We start from the raw sequence: 26,693 nt of genomic DNA, 5'->3' as shown, positions 1-26,693 counted from the left end.
TTCGCATCCATGGCGGCACTCTCCTCTGCCTCCCCACCTTACTGACTAGAGGTATTGTCAAGGCTTGCACCTCCAAAACCTCCCTTTTGAGTGCTATCCACCCCTCCTCAACTCGCTTACCTTCCAGTAACCTATCCCAGGAGACTTTCCCCACTCTGGCCTTCAGTTGGCCAAAGTTGTCCCTCTTGAAGTCCCAGCTTCTAGTGCTTGACCTGCTGCCTGTCCGCAGTCCCCTGATCTCAAACCAAAGGATGGAGTGATCACTCGCATCCAGAGCTCCCCAGTCTGTACTTCATTTATCAGCTCTTCCCTATTGGTCAAGACCAAGTCAAGGATGTTTTCCCCCCTTGTCGCCTCTCAGACCCTCTGTGTGAAAAATCCTCCCTCTATTGCTTCTAGGAAGCGACGTGACCTGGCTGTCACTGCCGAGTGAGTCTCCCAAGTAATATCCAGGAGATTGAAATCTCCCATAATTACTGTGTCTCTCCCCTGAGATATCCTTAGAATCTGGCCTGTCAGGATTCTCAGTGTCTCAAGTTGACCTGGAGGGAGATAACATAACCCCACTGTCAGGTCTCTTTCCCTGTCAAAACCCCTCAGTTTCACCCATACTGCCTCTACCGAATCCCCATCTGTGCTGCATTCTATCTCTTTCCCTACCTGACCTTTCTAAACAGGTCACACCCCTCCATATTTACATTCCAGTCTTGCTTTTCATCCCATCAAGTTTCCGTGATCCCCATCAGGTCATACCCTCCTATATTCAGGAGAGCTTCAAGCTCTTCCTGCTTATTACCCATGCTCCTACATTGGTACATGCACCTCAACTCCTTCCCACCGCTTCCTTTCCTTGGAGTTCCCAGCCTCCTCCTTCCACTCATCCTCCCTGATACCTGGCCCCTCTTTGTAGGAGTCCTGTCAGTCCCTGCAGTATCTCTAAAACCCTGCTACCAGAGCCCTGATCCTCCCCCCACACTTGTCCAGTGCAGACATGTTCCTGGGGGGCCTGAACCTCCCCCCCCCCCGGCTAGAGCATCTCCAAAGGACCTTTTCCCCATCCTCATGAGGTGTAACCCATCCCTTGCCAGAAGTCCATTGGCAAGAAAACAAGTGCCGTGGTCGAGGAACCCGAAGCGTTCCTTCTGGCACCACACCCTAAGCCAGTCATTTATCTCGGAGACCCTCCTGTCCCTTCCTGGCCCAAATCCCTGGACAGGTAAGATAGACGAGAAGGCCACTTGGGCCTTCAGCTCCCTGAGTTTCTTTCCCAAGGCCTCAAAGTCCCTGGTGGTCCCAACCACACCCTGCCTGGCCACATCGTTTGTGCCAACATGGATCACCAGGAGCGGCTGGTGACCCCCTGACCGAACAAGACACTCCACTCTGTCCTTCACATGCCGGATGCATGCGCCCGGCAGGCAGTAAACCTCCCTTGTCTCCAGGTTGGGGCGGCACACCGCCGGCTCAGTGCCCCTCAGCAGGGAGTCCCCAACAACAATCACCCTCCACTGTACATTCCCGGTGCTGGTGGGCAGCTGTGCCCTGGCCCTCGCCTCTCCTGCAGTGGCCCCCTTGCCACCTGTTGTCCCAGGCTGGGGGTCCTGCCGGTCCCCCGATGCCTCATCAGCCCCAGCCTCCCCATGTGGAGAGAACCTGTTTCCCAGCTCCAGATTGGTGTCAGGAGAAGGAGCAGGCCGTGCTGGCCTCCTCCTCCTATGGGTGACATACTTCCATGTCTCTGCAGCTGCTCTTCCCATGGTCTCTCCCTCAACCCTCTGTCTAGAGGGGGGCTGCTCCGGGGGCGCCTGGAGAGCTCTCTCGGCCCTCAGGCACCTCACCTCCTCCTCTAGCAGGGTCACCATCTTGCACCGAGGGCAAGTGTATCCCTGCCTCTCCTGGGGGAGAAGGGCGAACATGTCACAGCTGCCGCAGCAGACAGCAACACCCGTGACTCCCGCCAAGGCCATCTCCTGGTCTGCCATCGGTATCCCTTCCGAGACCTTACCTTGGTCCCCTGCCTTGTTTGTCTTGCAGTTCCTCTCACTCGCCCAGTTCTCCCAGACAAAAACCCACTCGCACACACACGCAAGGATAAAATAAATTTATCAAATAAACTTAAATTTAAATTGGAGGAAAAACAAAGCAAAGCACAGCACTGCACCAAAACAAACAAACAAACAAAAATAACCTCTGCATCCCAGTGAAGGGAGTCCCCGGACAGCCCGGGCCACAGCTAAGGGACACAGACAAGGGATGACGCAACAGCTGAGCGCAGCCTTATCAGTCCCTCAGGCCGGTGACCCCGCCTGTCCACTTCCTCCTGGCCCCTCTAGCCTCTCTGGCCCCGCCCCCTTCCTCTCCGCTGCTCCTGACCCTCTGCTCCCCTTCCCAGCTCCTACCTTGACTTCGCCAGTCTCCTGGCCACTCAGCCCTCTCTCCCAGCCTGTGCCTCTGCTGCTCTGCCAAGAGGCCAGAGCCAAGAAGATATGGTTATGTAGGAAATCTCATAATATTGGCTTCTTTTCCTACCAGCATTGCTCCAGCTTAGAGGAAGGGCAATACTGGTGTAAGAAAGAGCCACCTCGATGGCTTTTCCCGTGTGGACTGAAGATGAAACATATTCTTCAGTTGTTTCTAGATTGCTAAATATAACATTAGAACAAGTCCTTAGAAATGTACCTAAGCCCTTAGAAATGAACAAGCCCTTAGAAATGTCATTGGAGGATAGCTCCCAGTCTGTGGGTCTAGTCTTTTCAGTGCCAAGTGAAGAACATTCCCACACACCTACACACACATTGTTGTTGTTGCCATTGCTGTAATCATCATCATCATCATCATCATCATCATCATCATCATCATCGTTGGCATTACTATTTACTTTATCTTGGATACTACTCTGATTTTGAATCTAGGGTTTTATGCTCTGTTTTGTTATGTTATTTTATGGTTTTACACTTGACTTTCTAAACCATCCAGTGAGTCTTGCTAATGTTGGTACAGAACTGTAATGTATAAATCTGGTCTGCAGATATTTCCCATCTCGCCTGTGGAAGTTTTAGAAACTCTTTTGGTCCTGGCGTGTGCCTAAGCCTCACCTCAAGTAGTCTGAGGTGTTTGAGATATTTAAGAAAGAAGAGGGATCTTGTTATCTCTGATCATTGATGAGAATTAACAGGGTGATTCCTCTCCCAACCCCTTCCCCATTTCCCCTGGATCAGAGATGATGATGACAAGAGATAACAGATTGATTCCCCTTAGCATGTTGCTTACTGATGAGGTGGGCATGAGGATGATGGAAGAACAGCAACAGGAAGTACCTGCTTGGACTCTAACAAAACTCGGCTGGATCGGAGCTCCCTCCCCCTCCCTCCCTGGAACACCTGCCGCCGCTACTGCTGCCACCGTCGCCACGCTGGACCTGAGGTGCGCCGCCGAGACGGAGGCCAGCTAATGCCGCTCCAGCAGCCACCGCTGGACCACCCCGGGGACAGAGGACGCCAGGGCCACGCCACGGCCACACCAGGGTCGCCGTCGACAGTGCAAAGGAGGGCGCCGCCATGTGGCCACCTGGCGGGTTTCCGCACCCCTCTCTGCTCCCGCCCCCGCTGGCATCACTGAGCGCAACACTGGATAAGGGGTGGGGCACGCGGGTGGGCTCCGTCTTAACCCGCCGGACGCAGCCTGGGGCCAATGGCCTCTAGCGGCAGCCGAAAGGCAATGGCCAAATGGTGGTTGCCGCCGTTAGTGGCCGTTCATGGCCGTGCGGGGCTGGACTGGTGGGGGGCTAGGCTGGTGGGTGGAATTTTGTATCGGGGGAGGGTAGACGGGGAGTTTTTACTGTTTTAAAGTTTTATTGTATTTTAATTTGTTTTTATGGAGTCGTCCCTGGCCATGTCGACGCTTGAGTTTCCTGGGGAGCGCATGGGCGCCGTCACTGGGGCGGCCATGGGCAATGGACATTACAGCGGTGGGGGCTTAACATGTCCGCATAGAAAAAGGAGGGACAGATGGCTGACACCTGTCCCTCCTTCTGGTTTTACCCCCAGCCAGAGGGTTCCAGGTAGTCTTGTCAACCGCCCCTCAGGCCTGATGGTGCTGCTGCTTAATGCCAGGTCAGTCCACAATAAATCTTCCCTCATCCATGACTTGATTGTGGATGAGGGGGCTGACCTGGCTTGCATAACAGAGACCTGGGCGGGAGAGGGGGGGATGTCGCCCTCTCTCAAATGTGCCAGCCCGAGTATCTGGTTCAGCACCGTCCATGCCTGGAGGGGAGGGGAGGGGGGGGTCGCTTTGGTTTACCAAGCCTCCATCTCCCTCATGGGACTTCCAGTCCCTTCGAGACCAGGGCTGGAGTGCTTCTACTTGGTGTTGGGTGATCGAGACAGATTGGGGATTCTGTTGGTGTCCATGCTGAGACTGCTCTGACAGGGGCGGCTCAGGACTTCATGGCCTCCATGACAGCCATGGGGCTGTCTCAACATGTCACAGGCCCGACCTATGAATGTGGTCACCCTCTGGACCTGGTTTTTTCGACGGGGCAGGAAGAGGGTGGTCTGAGGGTGAGGAATTTATGTTTGACTCCCCTATCATGGTCATATCACTTCCTCGTGAGGTTTGTGCTCGAGAGCGGCCTCTCCTTCTGTAAGGGTGCGGACCTGATTGTGTGGGTCCGCCCCCAGAGCCAGATGGATCCGGACGGATTCCTGATGGCCCTGAGGGAGTTTCCGGCTGACAAGACTGGTGCTCCTGTCGAGGCTCTGCTCGAACTATGGAATGGGGAGATGACTAGGGCTGTTGACACGATCGCTCCTAAGCATCCTCTCCCGCCAGGCAGAGCCCACTCTTCCCCTTGGTATACATCTGAATTGTGGGAGATGAAGCAGGCCAGGAGACGTCTAGAGCGTAGGTGGAGGAGATCACGGGATGAATCTGACCGAACACACTTGAGAGCCCACTATCGTGCCTATGCTGTGGTGGTGAGGGTGGCGAAAAAGAAATTCTTCTCCATTTCCATTGCCTCTTCAAAATGCCGTCCAGTGGAGTTTTTCGGGTGGTAGAAGGGCTGGTCCGTCCTGGCCCTAAGAAAGATCTGGTTTCACCCTCGAAGGCCAGCTGTGATGAATTTGCCAAGCATTTCAGGGAGAAAATCGCTCAGATTCGTCACGAGCTAGACTCTACTAGTGATTCAGAGGCTTCTGGCAGATACCAATGTCGCCGTCTGGTCCAAAATTGATGGATCAATTTCAGTTATTGCGGCCTGATGATGTGGACAAGGTGCTTGGACGAGTACGTCCCACCACTTGCCTATTGGACCCTTGACCATCTTGGTTAATAAACAACGCCAAGCAGGGGATTGGGACGTGGATCTTGGAAGTGGTTAATGCTTCTCTGAGGGAGGGTCGAGTGCCTGCCCCTATAAAGGAGGCGGTAGTCCGACCGGTCCTGAAGAAAGCATCGCTGGATCCAGAGATGGCCACTAATTATAGACCAGTGGCCAACATCCCATTTCTTGGCAAGGTGTTGGAGCGGGTGGTGGCGGGACAACTCCAAGCACTCTTGGATGAAACTGATTATCTGGACCCATTTCAGTCCGGCTTCAGACCCGGGTACGGTACTGAATCTGCCTTGGTCGCCCTGTACGATGACCTGTGCAGGGAGAAGGACAGGGGGAGTGCATCCCTGTTAGTTCTCCTGGACCTCTCAGTCGCTTTCAATACTATCAGCCATGGTATCCTTCTGGATAGGCTAGCGGGATTAGGGGTCGGAGGCACTGCTTTGCAGTGGTTCTGCTCCTATCTCAATGGCCAATTCCAGAAGGTGGTGCTGGGGGACTATGGCTTTGCACCATGGCAGCTATGCCATGGAGTACCACAGGGATCCTTTTTGTCCCCTTTGCTGTTTAACGTCTACATGAAACCACTGGGAGAGGTCATCAGGAGGTGTGGGCTGTGCAATCATCAGTACGCTGATGATACCCAGCTCTACCTCTCATTCTCCACCAATCCAGGTGAGGCAGTGGCTGTGCTGAACTGGTGCCTGGCCGAGGTAATGGGTTGGATGAGGGCCAATAAACTGAAGCTCAATCCAGACAAGACGGAGGTCCTGTTGGTTGGCGGATTGGGATTTGGGGGAGGTGAATTGAACCTAGTCCTGAATGGGGGTTGCACTCCCTCTTAGGGACAAGGTCCGCAGTTTGGGAGTGCTCCTCGACCCAGAGCTTTCACTGGAAGCTCAGGTGACAGCGGTGGCGAGGAGTGCTTTCTTTCAGCTTCGACTGTTCCATCAGCTGAGGCCCTACCTGGAGAACCACTGCCTGGTGACAGTGACACATGCATTGGTGACTTCCCGACGTGACTTCTGTAATGCACTCTATGTGGGCCTGCCCTTGAAGACGATCCGGATACTTCAATTGGTTCAAAATAGAGCTGCCAGGCTGCCTACTGGGACTGGGCGTTATGTTCACATGACTCCAGTCCTCCGTCAGCTTCACTGGCTTCCCATTGAAGCCTGGGCCCAATTCAAGGTGTTGGTGATCATCTATAAAGCCCTTAATGGCTTGGGTCCTGGTTACCTGAAGGAGCGTTTACGTCCATATATGCCCGCCCACCCCTTGAGATTGGCGGGAGAGGCCCTTCTCCGGGAACTGTCCATGAAGGAAATTAGGAGGGTAAATACTCGGAGGAGGGCTTTCTCTGCGGTGGTGCCCTGCCTATGGAATGCGCTCCCCAGAGAGGTCCGCCTGGCACAGTCATTATTTGTTTTTTGGCGCAGGCAAAGACCCTTTTATTCAAATGTTATTTTAATAGTTAATATTATTTATTTTATTCTTTGGCCAGGGTGATTTAATTTATATTGTCAATTTATATTGTTTTATTGGATTCTATTTATTTATTTTTGTGAGCTGCCCCGAGGCTTCGGCGAATGGGGCAGCATAGAAGCCCCCTAAATAAATAAATAAAGCTCTTTTTTTGAAAGCAGGTTTATGGCCACACCTCATATGTTCATTTAGCCCATCTCTAAGTTCTTCTCCCCTGATCTAAGTAGTTTCCATTGAAGTAGAAGCATACAATCCTTCCACATACTGGATCCACATAATTTTACCCCAGCGCTTCCTAGGCTGACTCGAGTTGGGAGGGGATAATTTGCAGTAGACAAACCATTGTGTAGGAAGAAGACAATTCTTCTTGGTGGTTGAGGCCCCATCGATGAGGGTGTTCAAAGATTGGCTAGACATGCACATGGTGGGCATGTCATTAGCGGATCCTGCCCGGGAGACCCCTTCTGACATGCTCTGTTTCTATGTCTAATTCTCCATTTCCTGGCCTGCCAGTTTCCTCCAACCCACCACCCACCATAGCACAGGTTTGGAACTGCAGCTGTCGAAACACCGATTGTTGGGGCAGGGAGGAAAAGTCATCATGGGGAGGATCAATTGGTTAAAAACCATCCTCCCAACTCACGCATCTGCCCAATAGACAAGACCTTCCCACCTTGCATAAGAGAAGTATCTACTGCTTTTAAAGACATATAGTGGGGGTGAAATAGGTCATTCTGTCCTTAATTACCCTTAACTTGCCATCAGCCCTTAGTTACAAGTCTTAAATGATGTAGTTGGTTTGTACAGTTTGTACACCAAATGATTAACACTGTTGTCTCTATATTGGTTTCAAAATAAGGATGCAGCAGCTGCCCTTCGCACCAAAGACAATCTGATAACTATGCCAGGTCTTACATGCCCAATCAACTGGTGTTTGACTGAATTTATTTATTTATTTAAAGGTTTTGTGTGCCGTCCCCTTCCTATATAGCCTTGGGACAGCTCACACAATGCATAAATAATATTTATTCATATGCTGCATAAATCAGTGTGTGCATATCCAGCATATGACGGAGTCTCCTCTGAGCCTTATATATTTCATGAAGTTTTTATCATCATTTTACAGTGCTGCTAACATCCAGCCAGTAGGATAGCTTCAAGAAATGCAACATGATGCAGACATCCATAAAAGATATCAAGCTAATATTCCAGCAAAACTTTTAATGTGGCACAGAATGGCTTACTAACCTCTCAGTTTCCACATAGCAGCAGACTAAGCAGACTTAACCTCAACCTGCTTAAGCCATTCAGATTCAAATTACAAATCTTTTAAACCTGAATTCATCTTATTAAATTTAAAAATAAATTGGGGGGTTAGATTCAGTTCCTAGGGTTTTTTTTTTTTTTTTGGTATGAGCCCCACACCAGGATCTCCCTGATCTCACTAAGTCTGTCTATCTGGGTTCCAGCTGTGAATCTGCAGTCAAGATTGAATTAAGCAGCTGATCCCCGAAGAAGAGTCTGTTCAGAAAGAAGCAGGAAATGGGGAAGTGTTCATTCCTCTGCATTTTATTGCTGGTACCCATAGCTCAGCAATACAGCATGCCTATGTGAGGTGTCAGCTACAGTCTCAGATAAAAGGATTTGTATATGTTGCTCATACTGTAGTGTCAGGACAGACACTGCAGCACATGGTTTCTCTACCCTTCATTCCTCTGGGCTTGATGGCTGGATGCACGAAATGATTGCCCTGAAACACTGCATCTGAGGCAATATAAAGCATTGCGGAGCTGAATTTTGTTCATTGTTTCCATTAACACATGCATATCATCATGTGTGCAAACATGCATGAGTGTATCAGTCCTTGGGGAGGTGGGTTACTTTTGGATTTTCCTTGAGATCATGCAAATGGCTAGGTAGGCTTTGCATTCCTGTCGCCATGTTGACTGATTATCAGGGACTTTATAAGATATAATATACAGAACAAGAGAGGTGGGCAAAACTATATTTGAAATTACTAGCACCACTAAACAAAATACTGAAAAGCAGCATAGAAAATATGCTACACAATAAAAATGGGCTATTTTTAGAATAGAAAATGAACAAAAAGAGTAACACAGAATCATTAAGGACTCTTGTAGCTTAACATTTCTGCATGGTTAAAAAGCCAAAACTGTCTACAGTATTGAACTGGAAACCAAAATACAGATATTCAAAAGCCTGAAGATTTTTCTTGGGTAGTGAAATGCATTAAAGTGAGGGCCACTTTGTCCTTGGATGTCCCTTACCTCCACCTTTTAAAGGTATAAATCAATTAAATAAATCACTCCCATACATAGCCTTCTACATCTAAGTTACATTGCTGAAAATGACTTTTTCTCTGGAAGCCATCCCTTGTTCTACACTTTGCTGGAGTGCTCAGAGACAGGACATCTGTTGAAGATCTCAGTGCTCCAATAGGTCTATATGGAAGAAATGATCCTTCACATACTATGTTCTAAGCTGTGAAGGGCTCTTAATCTTTAAAAGATTAAACCAGTACATGTAATTGGGTCCAGACATTGACTGAGAGCTGGCCCATATATAAAATGCTCAGTTCAACTTTGTATTTTTGTAGCCATATTATGTGCCAACTCATGTTTCTGGGCCACCTTCAAAGGATGCTCTGCATGAAATACATTGGAGCAACTCAGTGGCATAGATCACTGAAACCAAGTCATCGTTCTTTCCAAGTATGGCTGTAGCTAGCATACCAGCCCAAACAAAGGACGCATGTGTCTCTAGCTTCCAGTCTGGGTCAACTAGTGAGTAAGACGTACATGTTGGAGCTGGCTTTCTCTGACTGGTTTGCATCCCTGATACTCACTACCTTCACTGCCAACCAATTTTCCACCATGCAATCTTGCTTTTCAAAATAGTATGAGTTTTCTGCATCCCTTGTTTTAAAGGGACAAACTGCTAAATAAATCTATTACAACTAAAGCAAATCTATTACCCCACAACAGATCCCCAGTGGGAGAAAGATATACCTGTACCCAAAAGTGCTTTCCAGCTGTCTCTCTACCTTTCAGGGTCTATGCAAAAATATCTGTATATTGTTTTCCCACCAGCATCAGTACATTTCTAGCTTTTTCTTTTCAACTAGAATAGGGTATAAGTCAACATTCCACACCCGCTCCTTAGATTCCAGAGGAATCTCCAGTGATATCCTAGGCATTCCAGGCTATTTTCCTGTCATTTCTCTAACTAAAGATGTGGTTTGCACAACATGTCCACAGAATAGTAAAGGAATATTAATTGTTCATTTTGCTTCACCTCAAATATATTTTCTCCAAACCCCCAGATGTATGACTTTTTTAAAGGAAAGACTTTTCTTTCACTATCAATAAAAGTATCTGTTACCAATGAATGCAGATAATTGTATGTAGTTTCCAGATCTCTAGTCTGTCTTCATAGCCTTACTATATATCAGACAGCAAAGATAATATTGCAAAATATTAATCAAGAAAATGGATAGAGTTATCCACAGCCTAATCACTTGATAAGGAAAACAAAAAGAGAAGATTAAATTACAAGCTGCTCAAATGTTTTCAGCCTCCAATGCATAAATGTCAGCTCTTACTAAAGTCTATTGTGCAGTATTTGGTCTCTGATTCCAAGAAACCCTTTTTATTTTGGTGTTGAGGAGAATAAATAAAAACATGCAGCACAGAGATATTAAATGATTGGCCAATATTTATCTGAAAATGTGCATTCTCAATATTAAATAGTCTTTGCTGACTAATGAGCATCCTCTTCCTAGGTAGAGAAAGCCATCTTTTTGTAAAGGAGATGCAGCTTAAGTAGGAAGCATCTTAGTTCAACAAGCCACTGATCACACATGAACATGGAGCAAAATCCATGCAAATTTATGCTTAGATTAAAGTTAACTAGAGTTTCAGCTCAATCAGCAGGTTGCGTGACTCACTTGGGAAATCTGAAATCACTACCTGTTCAGAAGATCAATTCACTCTAGTGGGTACACTTGCAGCTCCACTGTGCACAACGCATATCTATTAAGCAACCCAGGAACCATCTGGAACAATGGAGGTTGTTTACCTATGATATCTACATTTAACTATGATGCTCAGGGCTAACAGTTGGCACTCAGTTGAAATAATAAAAACACTATGCCATCTTTTTTTGTTCAGTTTAACTTCAGTAAACATAAACATCAGGGATCCAGTGGGCTACTGTAGCTGCGGTCAAGGGTTTGTGTGGCTCCAGGGGAAATTATGGCTCCCTTTCGATTTTAAAACAGCCAGATCCTATGTTATGAGGGGCGTTCAATGTGTTCTCGGTATCAGCATGAAGAAAAAGGAATAATAAATTGAAATAATTTTTATTTTTCAATGTAATCCACCTTAACTTCAATACACTTATTATATCTAGAAATTAACTTTTCAATTCCCTGTAAAAAATACCCTTCCTCCTTGTCTAAAGAATGTGTGTTAATTGCCACCTTGAGTTCTTCATTGTCGGAAAATTGCTTTCCACAAAGATCTTTTTTTAAATTCGGGAATGGGTAGTAGTCATGGGGGACCAGATCTGGGCTACAGGGTGGGTGGTTTATTTCTTCGAAACCACAGTCTCGCACAGTAGCCTTCGAAACACGTGCTGTGTGAATGGGCGTGTTGTCATGAAGAAGCAACACAGCTGCGATCAGTTTTCCCTGCCTTTTCTCTTTAATTGCTACTCTTAAATTATGCAGAGTGGTTGCGTAAGATGCTGGGTTTATGGTTTCACCTTTTTTCGTGTACTCAATCAATAAAATTCCCTTTGAGTCCCAAAACACTGTGGCCATGATTTTTCCGGCCAATGGAGTGACTTTGAATTTCTTTGGAGAGACAGCACCTTTTTTATGCCACTGCATGGACTCCTGCTTACTTTCAGAGTCATAGTGATGAACCCCAGTTTCATCTCCAGTAACTATCCGGTCGAAAATACTTGATGGATCTTAATCACAGAGCTCTAAAAATTCCCTACAGCACTCGACTCACACTTGTTTCTGAGGTGCCAAGAGCATTTGCGGCACCCATCTTGCACAGACCTTGGAAAGGTTAAGATGGTCATGACAAATAGTAAATATGGTACCAATGGATAGGTTTGTCATCTCTGCTAACATTTTTATTTTTATTCGAGCATCTTCCAATACTTCTCAATTTTTTTCACACTTTCTTTCGAAGTGGCAGTAACTGGCCTGCCCGAGTGAAGATCATCTTCAGTGCTTTCTCTGCCCCTTTTAAATTCACTTGAACAGTAGATAATGAAGGTGCCATCTCTTTGTGAATGATTTTTTGACTTTTTCCTTGTTTTGTAAGGAACTTAAGCACCGCGTGGTGCTCGATTTTCTTCAACATTGTTGCAACAGTCATTATGGTTGTCTTTCACTGAGGATTACTAGGGAACTAATGATCACACTTATTTGAAATTTTGCATGTATATCCTCAGATAGTGTCAGTAGCTAATGAAATATTTAAATTACCCACATCAATAGCAAATCAACCTGATAGCAGGAATTCATTGAAAGCGCCTCGTATGTTCCAGTCCATTCCAACCTGACTTTCTTCAGATGCTTTAGACCATAATCCCTATCATTCCTAAGTTTTGACCATGCTGGCTGAGGCTGATGGGAATGTCTGGAGGACAACATATTGGTAGTCCTTTCTCTGGAAGGCCCACCTTGCCTCTTCTTCAGTTGCTGCTATTCACTTGTCTGGTCCCTCAGTGCAGACACCAAAAAGGGGAGGGCAGAATACATGATGGCTGCTGATCACTCTCTCTGCTCCAGTACAGTTCATTCCCTCAGAGTGGTGGGGTCAGGGGACCACCAAGGACTGGTAGTGCACTTTCTACAGGATGTTTGCCTCTACAAGTGTCTGATACTACTGAACCCTGATGGCTGCTATGGCCATATACTGTTAGTTGGTTGATATGCCAACATAGAGGAATAGTGCCAGATTCAGAAGAGATCAAGGCTTCACACAAGCTAAGCTATGGAATTCACTGCAACCATGAATGCCTTTTAGGGAATATTAGACAAGGATATTATTATTATTATTGTTATTATTATTATTATTATTATTATTATTATTATTATTATTACATTTATATGCCGCCCCTTGCCGAAGCCTCGGGGTAGCTTACAACACAATAAAATACATTGAAATACAATAGAACATAATAAATTACCAATAAATACAAAAATACAAAAAATACACTGAGATACAAACATAATAATATAAAATTAAAATTAACAGTATAAAATAAGTAAATAACGAATATAGGAGGAGAAAAGAGAAGGAAGAAGAAGTTGCCCTGGCCAGATCATATATTTTAACAATTAAAGTGATGTTTAAATAAAAAGGTCTTTACCTGGCGCCGAAACACCAGTAATGACGGTGCCAGGCGGACCTCTTTGGGGAGTGAATTCCATAGGTTGGGCGCCACCGCAGAGAAAGCCCTCCTCCGAGTACTTACTCTCCTAATTTCTTTCATGGAGGGTTCCCGGAGAAGGGACTCTCCCGCAGATCTCAAGGGGCGGGCGGGCATATATGGACGTAAGCGCTTGTTCAGGTAGCCGGGACCCAAGCCATTTAGGGCTTTATAGGTCATAACCAACACCTTGAATTGGGCCCGGGCTTCAATGGGAAGCCAGTGAAGCTGACGGAGGACTGGAGTCATGTGAGCATAACGCCCCGTCCCCGTCAGCAACCTGGCAGCTCTATTTTGCACCAATTGAAGTGTTTGGACCATCTTCAGGGGAAGCCCCACGTAAAGCGCGTTACAGAAGTCTAGGCGGGAAGTCACCAGTGCGTGTGTCACTGTCGCCAGGCAGTCGTACTCCAGGTAGGGGTGCAGCTGATTAATCAGCCGAAGCTGAAGGAAGGCGCTCCTCGCCACCGCTGTCACCTGAGCTTCCAAAGAAAGCTCCGGGTCAAGGAGTACTCCTAAGCTGCGGACCTTGTCCCTAAGAGGGAGTGTTGCACCATTCAGGACCAGGTCAAATCCGCCCTCTCCAAAGCCCGATCCGCCAACCAACAGGACCTCCGTCTTGTCTGGATTGAGCTTCAATTTATTGGCCCTCATCCATTCCATTACCTCGGCCAAGCACCGGTTCAGCACAGCCACTGCCTCACCTGGATTAGTGGAAAATGACAGGTAGAGCTGGGTATCATCAGCGTATTGATGATTCCGCAGCCCACACCTCCTGATGACCTCTCCCAGCGGTTTCATATAGATGTTAAATAGCAGAGGGGATAGAATGGAGCCCTGTGGTACTCCATGGCATAGTTGCCATGGCGCAGACACATAGTCCCCCAGCACTACCTTCTGGAATCGACCGTTGAGATAGGAGCGGAACCACTGCAAAGCAGTGCCTCTAACCCCCAATCCCGCTAGCCTATCCAGAAGGATACCATGGTCGATGGTATCGAAAGCCGCCAAGAGGTCCAGAAGAACCAACAGGGATGCACTCCCCCTGTCCTTCTCCCTGCACAGGTCATCGTACAGGGCGACCAAGGCAGATTCAGTACCGTACCCGGGTCTGAAGCCGGACTGAAAAGGATCCAGATAATCAGTTTCATCCAAGAGTGCTTGGAGTTGTCCCACCACCACTCGCTTCAACACCTTGCCCAGAAACGGGATGTTGGCCACAGGTCTATAGTTAGTGGCCATCTCTGGATCCAGTGACATTTTCTTCAGGACCGTTTGTAGTACCGCCTCCTTTAAAGGGGCAGGCACTCGACCCTCCCTCAGAGAAGCGTTAACCACTTCCAAGATCCAGGTCCCAGTCCCGTGCTTAGAGTTATTTATTAACCAAGACGGGCAAGGATCCAATAGGCAAGTGGTGGGACGTACTCGTCCAAGCACCTTGTCCACATCATCGGGCCGCAATAATTGAAATTCCTCCAATAATTTTGGACCAGACGGTAGCATTGGCGTCTCCCCAGAGACCTCTGATTCATTAGTGGAGTCCAGCTCGTGACGAATCTGAGCGATTTTCTCCCTGAAATGCCTGGCAAAGTCGTCACAGCGGGCCTTTGAGGATGGCATCGGATCTTCCTTAGGACCCATGCGAACCAGGCCTTGTACCACTCGAAAAAGCTCCGCCGGGCGGCATTTTGAGGAGGCAATGGAAGCGGAAAAAAACTTCTTTTCGCTGCCTTCACCACCACAGCATAGGCCCGATAGTGGGCTCTCAAGTGTGTTCGGTCAGATTCAGCCCATGATTTCCTCCACCTACGCTCTAGCCGTCTCCCAACCCGCTTCATCGCCCACAATTCAGGTGTATACCAAGGGGAAGAGCGGACTCTGCCCGGTGGGAGAGGACGCTTATGAGCGATCGTGTCCACAGCCCTGGTCATCTCTCCGTTCCACAGTTCGACCAGAGCCTCGACAGGAGCACCAGTCTTGTCCGCCAGAAACTCCCCCAGGGCCTTCAGGAATCCATCCGGATCCATCCGGCTCCGGGGGCGGGCCCATACAATTGGGTCTGCACTCTTATAGAGGGATAGGCCACTCTCGAGCACAAACCTCACCAGGAGGTGATCTGACCATGACAGGGGAGTCAAACATAAATTCCTCACCCTCAGGTCATCCTCTTCCTGTCCCATCGAGAAAACCAGGTCCAGAGTGTGTCCACGTTCATGGGTCGGGCCGATGACTTGCTGAGACAGGCCCATGGCCGTCATAGAGGCCATGAAGTCCTGAGCCGCCCCAGTCAGTCCAGACTCGGCATGGAGATTGAAGTCCCCCAGGACCAACATCCTGGGGGTCCTCAACACCAGGTCCGAGACGGTCTCTGTCAGCTCAGATAGGGAGACTGCTGGGCAGAAGGGTGCACGGTACACCAATAGAATCCTCAATCTGTCTCGTTCGCCCAACACCAAGTAGAGGCACTCCAGCCCTGGTCTTCAAGGGACCGGAAGACCCATGAGAGAGAGATGGAGGCTCGGTAAACCAATGCAACTCCCCCTCCCCTCCCTTCTGGGCGTGAACAGTGTTGAACCAGATACCCGGGCGGGCACAATTGGGAGAGGGCAACATCCCCTCCCTCTCCCGCCCAGGTCTCTGTTATGCAAGCCAGGTCGGCCCTCTCATGCACAATCAAGTCATGGATGAGGGAAGATTTATTATTGACCAACCTGGCATTGAGCAGCAGCACCGTCAGGCCCGAGGGGTGGTTGACAAGGCTACCTGGTGCCCTCTGGTTGGGGGCAGAACCAGAAGGAGGGATAGGTGTCAGCCATCTGTCTATCCTTCTTCTACGTGGACACGTTAAGCCCCTATTGCTGTAACGACCATTGCCCGTGACCACGCCAATGGCAGCGCCCGTGTGTTCCCCAGGGTATATAAATGTCGACATGGCCAGGGATGACTCAAAAGCACTGATTAAAGCAGGGTAAAATTATAAAGCAGTTTGAAAGAGGAGAAAAAGAAAGATAAAAAGAAGAAGAAAAAGAAAAAAAATCCTTCCCCTTCCCTAAGATTCAGCAGTAGGCAAGCCTATTTCAACAAAAGTCCTTGGCCAGCCCAGCCCCCCTCTCGTCCCCCAAACGGCTTCCAAACGGCGGCGACCCCTTTGGCCGCCACCCCTTCGGCCGCCGGCCCAAGGCCACCGGCCTCAGCCACGGCCACTGCTTTGTGGCCGCAGGGCACCTCCGAGTCCCACCCCGTCACGCACCGTGCACACCCAATCACCTGGGGCGGCAGGCAACGCACTCCGGCGCCGCATGCACCTGCGCTGGCCGCTGGAGCTGGCTTCTGTCGACGTCGTGGCAGCGCGCGTCTGCTTGCATCTGCTTGCACGTGGCGGCGGCTCTTTCCTCCAGCGTGATGTAGCGGCGTGCTGCTGGAGGTGGGCAGAAGTCTTTCTTGCAGCGCGGGATCGGTGTTTCCTGCCCGAGGGGCCATTCCCTCCTGGCTGCGGCCGCTGCTTTTCATATGGCTATGAAGGATATGACTGTGGACTTCCAGTTGACGTCGTGGCGAGATGGCTGTGAAGAACGGGGGCTCCCATAAATCACGCCAGTAATCCGTTTGACAGGGGGCAAAAAGAGGCCCATCCAAGCCCTGTCGGGGCAGGGATTAGAAGCCCGAGCACCCTTCTGGATGGTGCATGGTAGTGACTTCACATTGGCTGGGAGAAACTTGGGATTTTCTCAGCCGAACGGTACAAGGGGGAATTCCCCCCCCCCCCCACAAGCCATCGACGACCGGCTATAGTGAAAAATCAAAGCTTGAAGCACATCAGACCTGCTGGGTAAGCAGTTCTACTTCTCAAAATACTACCCGTAAAAGAATGTGAAGTAAACATTAATCAGGATAAAGAAGAAAAAAAAAGCCCTTTCAACAGAGGGAGGAATTTATGATGTCTGTTGAGAGAATTTGCCTTTCAATAGCCATAAACATGAGCAGGAAGGAGCTGTTGGACTCCTGCTTGTGACCTTCTGTGAGGAGGCAGAGGGGCTCACCCACTGGGACCTACAATGGAGCAGGGCTGAAGACAACAGGCTGTGGTTGGGAATCTGTTTGGGGAGAGCAACTCACGAGATGGCAATGGCTGGGAGTCACGGGCCAGCATGCAGCTGTGTGGGATTGCTGGCCAGGGAAGGAACAGCTGGGTTGGGTGGAGTGGTGTGCGAGAAGAGGGTATAATGAGAGAGGAGAAGAAGGGAAGGGGGAGGAGGAGAGAGAGACGAAAGAGAGGGGCAAAAGCAGGGACGCGCGTGTTGTTTGGGAAGAGCTGGCATGGCCGTCGAAACCTGGTGGCATTGCTGCAGGGGTGAAAGAGAGCCAGAGTAGGCAAGGCCAGTGATGGCAAACCTTTTAGAGACTGAGTGCTCAAACTGCAACCCAAAACCCACTTATTTATCGCAAAGTGCCAACACTGCAATAAAACCTGAATACTGAGGGTTTAGTTTAGAGAAAACAACTCATAGATTAACATCTTTTTTCTTAAAAGAAAAACACAATAACAGAGCTTTCAGCGATGCAAATCTCTCTCTCTCTCTCTCTCTCTCTCTCTCTCTCTCTCTCTCTCTCTCTTTCTCTCTCCTTGGCAGTGCACTGACCAGCCATGCGAGAGCTTGAATGAGTCATGGCTAATGAGTCACAGCTCGTGACATTACTGCCTGGCGCCGCTACTCCTTTCCAAGCATGCGCGTGGCCCCTATGTGTGCTGTTATCTGATGCTTGGCTGCTGGGGTGATGCTGGGGCAACTTGGCTCATGTGCTGACAGAGAGGACTCTGCGTGCCCACTGTGGCACATGTGCCATAGGTTCACCACCACTGGTCTAAGCACTTGGGAAGCAAACCAGTAAGAGGTATAACCGAAGGATAAAGACCTGGTGAGTGCTCTGACTTCCTTGTGTCTCTCCTCATGGAAAAAGAAGAACGAGGCATCTTTAGTGTGCCCCTCCCTCCTGATACAGTCACAGCTTCGTCTAGGCATCGGGTTGGTCACTGACAGAAGAGGATTGTGGTCTTTCAGATAGGCCTTTACTCTGATACCAGAGGGTTGTGCGTATGTTCTTATATACTTTGATGGAAACAAGACCAGCCACACATTTATGTCATTCTTGGCAAACCATAGACTCTGTTATGCATGGCTGTGGTCATTCAGCAGGCATTTAAAAAATGTTTCCAGTGCAATCTTGTGCATACTTACTCAGAGATAAGTTGCACAGTATGTAGTGATGTGCACTCCTTGTTAAGTGTGCATAGGATGACAGTCATCAATAAATTGCCAGAAAATTTACCATACTGCTCTGTGTACCTGCTGTACTTTTCCTGAATGTGAGTACATGATGATTTTAAAGATATAGCCTGAACTGGTCCTGCATAACTACTCCATATTTTCAAAGTGCTAATCTGTTGACTTTGCCGTGAGGCTGTAACTCACATCTCCAATTAACTCACACAGCAGCTGGCAATAAAACTAAAGACTTTTTATTGCTATTCACTACAAGATTTGCAATGCAACAGAGAAGCTCTGACAATGAGCTCCTCGCAGCTCAGTTGTCCCCTCCTTTCTGAATCCTACAGGGAAGGTCAGGTGCTTTTCAATCTTTTCTCACGCCTTTCTGTCCGTGGGTGGGACAAACTTCTCTCCTGCCACCACAATTGGTCTAAACACTGTAATCTCCTCCTAAGCCGGGCGGATCCTAAATCTCCAGTTACATCTTCCTGTTCTCCAGGACTCCGCCCAGCCACTTCCAAGTCAGGAGACAGGGGAGCAACTTGTTCAAACACCTCAGAGTCTAGAGGAAGGGAAGCTACATGCTGCTCAAGCAACTTAGAGCCAGGATGTGAGGAGGCTACTCACAAGGAAGCCTCAGAGTCAGGTTGCAGGGGGGCCATTGGGGCACTGGGCACCAAGTATAAATCCTCCTGCTCCAACGCCTGTGACCTTCTGGCCCTTTCTCGCATGTCAACGTCTCTGTCGTGCCATTAGGTGTGACAGGCTTTGATATTACCACTGACAGTGGCAGAATTACCACTGACATTTCCAGAAAGCAAAAATATGCTGTATATTTTTTACATGGCAGTTTCAGATTGTGGTCCTTAAATTTTAAAAGCCATCTCCAAACTTGTATTTTTTCACATGTTAGTCTGCAAACATACAGACTCTAGGTTCACGATCCAGGAATATGAATATAACATACATGTTATGCATGCCCAGAAGATTCTGTATTCATTCTTTCTCTTCTGTTTTGTCTCACTTGATCCCCTTACTGAGTTCATAAATCAACTCTAATCAAGATCAGAAAATAATTATATAGAGAACTGCTGAAGTGAAAACAGAGGAAATGGTGGGTGGGGGAAACCAGGGTCTTGAAGATAAACCGTATAATTCAAACAAACCTGAAGTATAACTCTTGTTTGATAATATCACTGGCACCTGCAGGAGATGCAGTAGAACAACCTTCTCCAACCTGGTGGCTTTCAGAGACATTTGGATTGCAACTCCCAGAATTTCCACCCAGCAGGGCCATTGACTGGGAATTCTGTGTGTTGCAGTCCAAATGTGTCTGAAAGCCACAAGGTTGGGAAGGCTGCGGTATAACGGCTGGATTCTCCACTGCATTTTACTAATTCCTCCTCATAATCTACTCAGATGTTGCATCTGCCAGAACTGTAGCCAAAACAGGGCCACTGATAAACAAGAGGAAAACAGGTGTTCAAAAGAATTCCAAGATTTGCTGAGGTAACAAAATATCGGTTTAAAATTCTCTAAGGAGGCCCACTAAAAAAAGAAATGGAAAAAACAAGTGTAAGTAAACTCTACAAGGACTTAAGGTGTTACCATATGTAGATGGTCAGAAAAGCAACACAGGGCATACCAGTTTGAGGGGTGCTGGGGGAGGAAACATAAATGTGCCACCACCAAAACTGACATATTTCCAGCATCTCCAAAGCCTCCCTGGATCTGCACCAAGCATGCCTTCTCTCTGTTGGTACCATCAGCATAGTTCAGCAGTTTCCATAACAACAAGGAGGAAGCTTCTGTAGAGAGATTTACCTCTCCATCCATAGACCTCCCTTTTTGAGAGCAAGAGTGAAACCCACACCTTCCTATAGCACCTGGGACAGCCTATCAAAGTCCTTAAACTTGTGACACAAATTCTATTACAAATCAGATGTAAAAATTTTTAAATACAGATTGTTTCTGAAGTCTGGCCTTCTGGTCCACAGTTTCAACACTAGTAATCAATAGCCTGCAAATTCAGCCTCATTGTTCATGAAATAAAATGAAAAGAATGTGTATCTTGAGCACCCATTTCAGTCCGCACACCACGCCTATTCAGGGATGGACAGCTCACAGAAGAGACAAGCAAAGCAAGGAGGGGAATGGGGTTAATCATGTCAGTGGTGTTGTGCAGCCTTCCTTTTTCAAGTAATACAAGGTTGGTGACATCCTTTATTGTGTCATGCACTGAAATACATACACAGCAACTAGATAAACAGGAAGTGGATGGTCAAAAACAGTAAACACAGACAAAGAGATTACAACTCAGAGCTAATTAAATATATATAGCTATGCCTCAGAGCAAGAAACGTACATGTAGTTGTTTATAAGCTTTATCTGGACCTGAAGCAATCAAGTATATCTAACTGCTTTAATCTAGCACTGAATAAAGATTGATTGTGGCAAAGCAAGGTCTTTTGTCAGGTTGTACTTTGTGGAATTTTCTGTGTGTGTGATGAATGTTTGCACTGTGTATAGGAGCTAACATCATGGCTAATCACTAGCTGCTACTGCCATCTACTGATTAAGGCTACAAAGCAAGCTTGATAAGACAACTTCATTCACTGTGTTTGCAGCTGCAGTTGGTGCCACAGATGCCTTGCATGAACATAGCTGTAAGCCTAAAAATCCAAGAGGCAGCCAAGTCTGTTAGTCCAGAATACAGTTGTTTCAGTGGCCATCCTATGCTCCTAAAATGGGGTAAGGAGAGGAGGACATGTAAGTAGGTAGAATATCTATCTATCTATCTATCTATCTATCTATCTATCTATCTATCTATCTATCTATCTCTGTCTATCAAGAAAAGGGGTATATTTAAAGCATAAACCTGCATTTCTGCATCTAAGAAGGATGCACTTAATTTCTTAAAGCAAAAGTACACAACACTCTCAACCCCAAGAAGAACTTTATGTATCAGCTGGAGTGGTAGGAACAAACATATTTGTATGTGTATGGACACACATATCTGTATACACATTCACATAGAATTCATGCACACCTATTTATGTTTTAAGATGAATGAAAAATGTGCTTCATTTCCTTGGGAGTAATCTGTTATCCCCCTATACCCCTTCACACACAAAGTATGCCCACTGCTCCACTCACTCACTGCTTTAATCCTTCCCTTCCTTTTTCACAACCAAAAGAGTGAATGTGAAGTAGAACAAGCTCTGGGCTTCTTGATGCAGAAGGCATCTTTGTAGCACACTTCTGGAGCATTCTAAGAAACAGGAAATAATCTTTGATCACTGCTCCCTGGAACTTCCTGGAGAGGTCATCAGGAGGTTTGGGCTGTGGAGTCACTAGTACATTGATGACACCCAGCTCTTTCTCTCTTTTACAACCAATCCAGGTGAGGCAGCGGCAGTCCTGAACTGGTGCCTGGCTGTGAGAATGGGCTGGATGAGGACCAATAAACTCAATCCAGATAAGGCAGAGGTCCTTTTGGTAGGTGGCTCAGGTTTCCAGGTAAGTGATTTTGACCCTGTTCTGGATGGGGTTGCATTCCCTCTAAAGGACAGGGTCTGCAGTTTAGAAGTGCTCCTCAATCCAGAACTGTCCCTGGAAGCCCAGGAGACAGCAGTGGTGAGAACCGCTTTCCTTCAGCTTCAGCTGATCCATCATGTGCGTCCTTACCTGGATGAGCACTGCCTAGCAACAGTGACATATGCTCTGATAACCTCCTAGTTGGACTATTGTAATGCACTCTATGTGGGGCTGCCCTTGAAGATGGTCCGGATACTTCAACTGGTACAAAATAATGATGCCAGATTGCTGTCAGGTACTGGTCGTTATTCTCATATAACACCAGTTCTCTATCAGCTTCACTGGCTTTCCATTGAAGTCTGGGCCCAATTTAAGGTGCTGGTTATGACCAATAAAGCCCTAAATAGCTTGGGACCAGGATACCTGAAGGAATGTCTTTTTCCCTATATGCCCTCCTGCTCCTTAAGATCTGCAGCAGAGGTCCTGCTCTGGGAACCCTCCTTGAAAAGAAGATTAGGAGACAGAATACCTGGAGGAGGGCTTTCTCTGCAGTGGCACCCTGGCTATGGAATGTGCTCCCCAGTGAGGTCTGCCTGGCTCTGACATAATATGCTTTAAAGTTTTAAAAAATTAATTATATTTTTATTCCATTCATGGATTATTAGTATTATTACTATTACATTATTGTGTTATTAGTATGATATTTGATATTATACCATTGTATTTATTGAATTATTTTTGTGAGCAATAATTACAATAATTTAGCAATGGGGCTGCCACACTTAAGGCTTTTCTCTTGGGAGATACCAGTCAGGTCAAGGGTCCATGTGCAACAATCAGGAGAATATCCTCCAATTACCTAACTGAATAGGTACATAGGTTGCCATAAGAAAAAGCACACTCTTAGGTATCCTGGGTGCAGGATTTTGTACACTAGTAGTAATAGGACAAACCTGGCTCAGTAGTGGACAGGCCACTAGTGCAGTTCCTTCAGCAAGGGAATTGCATGTTGAAAAGTAGCAGCAGCCAGGGGTAGCCAAGTATTAGCTCCAGTTTCCAGGCAACCTGATACGTATATAGTGTATTGCAATAATTCAGTCTGGAGGTCACCAGTGCTTGCATCACTGTAGCCAAACTATTCTTGCCCAGGAGAGGACAGTTGGGGAACTGTCAGAGATGGTAGAAGACATTCTGAGGCACTGCAATCATGTGGGACTCCAGCGACAGCGATGGATCTAGGAATACCTACGTACAGACTATGAACCTCCGAAAGGAGGGGGGCACAGCCCTATCTAGAACAGGCAATTTAAACTTTTATTCTGGACTTCAGACCCACTCAGCTACAGGACTTAGAGGATGCAGCTTCAATTTATTACTGAATCTGCACAGGAATAAATCCAGCCATTTATCCAGCCCATCCACACACAGATCTAGGGTTTGCATAGCTTGTTGTGATCCAGTTGTTACAGGGAGATATAGCTGACTGCCATCAGTGGATAGGAATACAAGGAATGGTTACCATATTTTACTCCCTGAAATAGATAGGAATACAAGGAATAGTTACCATATTTTACTCCCTGAAATTGAACCCCCCCCCCCCAGATCAGACCAGAACTGCTGATGACATAGTGCCTCCAATACCCAACCCATGGAGTCTATCCAGGGGGCTACCATGGCTGATAGTGTGAATAGCCAATGAGAGAGTGAGGAGAATGTTGTGTGCATGAACTCAGGGTGACCAAGTCCAATTCAGATTGAAGCCCAGACTAGATAATCAGTATCCTGCAAGACTGCCTGCAGTTGCTCAGCCAGAACCCTCTCAAGTACCTTACCTAGAAAAAGAGTATTTGCAACTAGGTGGTAGTTGTCAAATAGCATTTGTTCCAGAGTGAGTTCTTTCAGAAGAGGTTGTACTACTGCCTCCTTAAGGATATCAGGAACTGAAAACTGTGTAGATACTGCCAACAGGTTTTTTAAGCACTTAGAGGTGACAAAATGGGGTGAAGCAAATGGAACACCAAGAGTTTTTACACTCATCCCTGCATTGGAAAACCATGCACTTGATCCCATTCTGTTTCCCCTTCAGGGGTTTTATAGAGCTCTTAAAGAACCACAGTAACTGTAGCAGCATGTGCTGCAAAACGCAGCCATGAAAGGAAGAGAGGTTAATGTTAACCTCTCCCCTTTCTGAATTAGCTGTAGATAAGAGAAAGTGTTGAGAAGCTGGTGAACAGTAAGAACTGCCAATTCAGTTTGGTGGGGGCAAGGACAATTATTATATGAACTTACTGTTTTATTATTTGTTTTATTAATGTATGAATTATTTTACTGTATTTTATTGTAAACCACCAGAGAGTAACTAAAAATAATAAAAAAATAAGCTGTCCAGAGTAGCGTAGTGATTGGACAGGTTAGAAATACCCCAAATAATAAATTATACAACAAACCATCTGCAAACACCTTGAAGACAATCCAGTGATTACTACAAGGCAACGTGAAGTACTTCTAGAGCAAAACCTGCCAGTGGAATTGGATTTCGTAGTTTTACTGGGTAACCTCCTTGATGGACTGTGGGAATGCTGTGGACATAATCTATGAGAAAGTATAAGGGAAGATAGTTAAATTTGCAGATGACACAAACCTGTGTTGAATAGCAAATGCCCTGGAAGATAGAGATGAAATACAGGGTGATCTTGATAGGTTAGAATGCTGGGTATAGAACAACAGAATGAAATTGACTGGGGACAACTGCCATGTCCTCCACTTAGGAACAAAAAACCAATGCACCACTGCAAGTTGGGCAACACTTGGCTCTGCAATACTGCAAAGGTTAAAGATCTTGGGGTGGTTGTAAATCACAAGCTAAATATGAACCAACAATGTGATACAGCTACAAAAATGGCATCTCTTCCAAAACATGTGAAGTACTAGTTGCCCCATATTCAGCACTAGATAAACCTCACCTGGAGTCCTGTGTCCAGTTCTGAGCACCTAAGTGTAATAAAGGTTCAGAAAAGCTAGAAAGGGTTTAGCAGAGGGCAACAAGGATGATTCAGGTACTGGAGGCAAAGCCCTATGAGGAAAGATGGAGAGAACTGGGCATGTTCAGCCTCAGGAAGAGAAGACTGAGGAGAGAGATGATAGCACTATAAGAGGGCCTGAAAGACTGTTGCAGAGGAAGGACAAGATCTCTTCTCATCCATTCCAGAGTGCAGGACAAGGAATAATGGACTTAAGTTAAAAGAATTTAGACAAGACACCAGGAAGAATACCCTCACTGTCACAGCAGTACAACAATGAAACCTGTTACCTGGAGAAGTTGTGGGCTCTCTCTCACTGGAGATATTCAAAAAGCATTTGGACAGCCATCTAAATAGGGTGGTGTAACTTAGTGTCCTGCAATAGCAGGGGATTGGACCTGATGGCCTTCCAACTCGACTATACTATGATTCTATGCTGAAGATGCCAGTTATTATTCTTCATCAAGGCCATATGGTAAAGATAAAGGTAAAGGTTTCCCCATGACATTAAAGTCCAGTCATGCCTGACTCTAGGGGGTGGTGCTCATCTCCATTTCCTAGCCGAGGGAGCCAGCATTTGTCCACAGACAGTCTCCGTGGTCATGTGGCTGGCATGACTAAACACCAAAGTGCACGGAACTCTGTTACCTTCCCACTGAAGTGGTACCTTTTTATTTACTTGCATTTGCATGCTTTCAAACTGCAAGGTTGGCAGGAGCTGGGACGGAGCAACGGGAACTCACCCCGTTGTGCAGATTTGAACTGGCAACCTTTCGATAACCAGCCCAGCAGCACAGCGGTTTAAACCACTGCACCACCTGCATCCCAGGTCATATGATATTATGCATCAGATCTATATATCTATAATTTTTCTGGTTTCCAATATAATTGGGTCCGATTCCATTTCTGTTACAACAAAAAGTCTATTTTTATGGATTGTCAGGTAGTTTTGCATTCCATCATCTGCTTATTGATGAAACTGGACAGTGTGCTGGTCTATTGATTTGCAATTTCCTGAAAATGCACAAATCCCCCATCATGTAAAGCCTCAACAATGCATTTTTACCCACTTTAACTTATGGTCTTTTCCACCTGGAGATGAGGAGACTCTGAGGAGATCTGTTGGTGACATACAGGTATAGGAAGGGGTGTCACACGGAGGTGGGTAGAGACCTGTTCACCCCTGCAGAAGAGGGAAGGATGCACTCCAATGGAGCCAAGCTTAAGGAAACAAAGTTCAATTTGGATGCTAGGAAGTACTTCACAACAGTTAGGACTGCAAGGGTGTGTAATGGGCTTCCACAAGAGGTGGTTGAGGTGACATCAGTGAGGGTGTTCAAGGATAGGCTAGACCTACACATCGTAGGCATGTTGTGAGCAGAACCAGCTGGAACTGGGGGTCAGACTGGTCAGAGCTGGCCCGGGAGGCCCCTTCTCACTCACTCTGTTTCTATCTCCCTAAGATAATGGGTGAATGAACAGATGAATGAAGTTATGAATCTGATTCACAATAATGTGTTCTCGCTGTATATAGATTACATACAGGTCTCATCAGTGATCTTCACAATTTTGGGG

Source organism: Varanus komodoensis, unplaced genomic scaffold (genome assembly GCF_004798865.1).
Source record: "Varanus komodoensis strain SLA01 unplaced genomic scaffold, ASM479886v1 scaffold2, whole genome shotgun sequence".
Lineage (NCBI taxonomy): Eukaryota > Metazoa > Chordata > Lepidosauria > Squamata > Varanidae > Varanus > Varanus komodoensis.
This window is presented reverse-complemented; position numbering follows the sequence as displayed.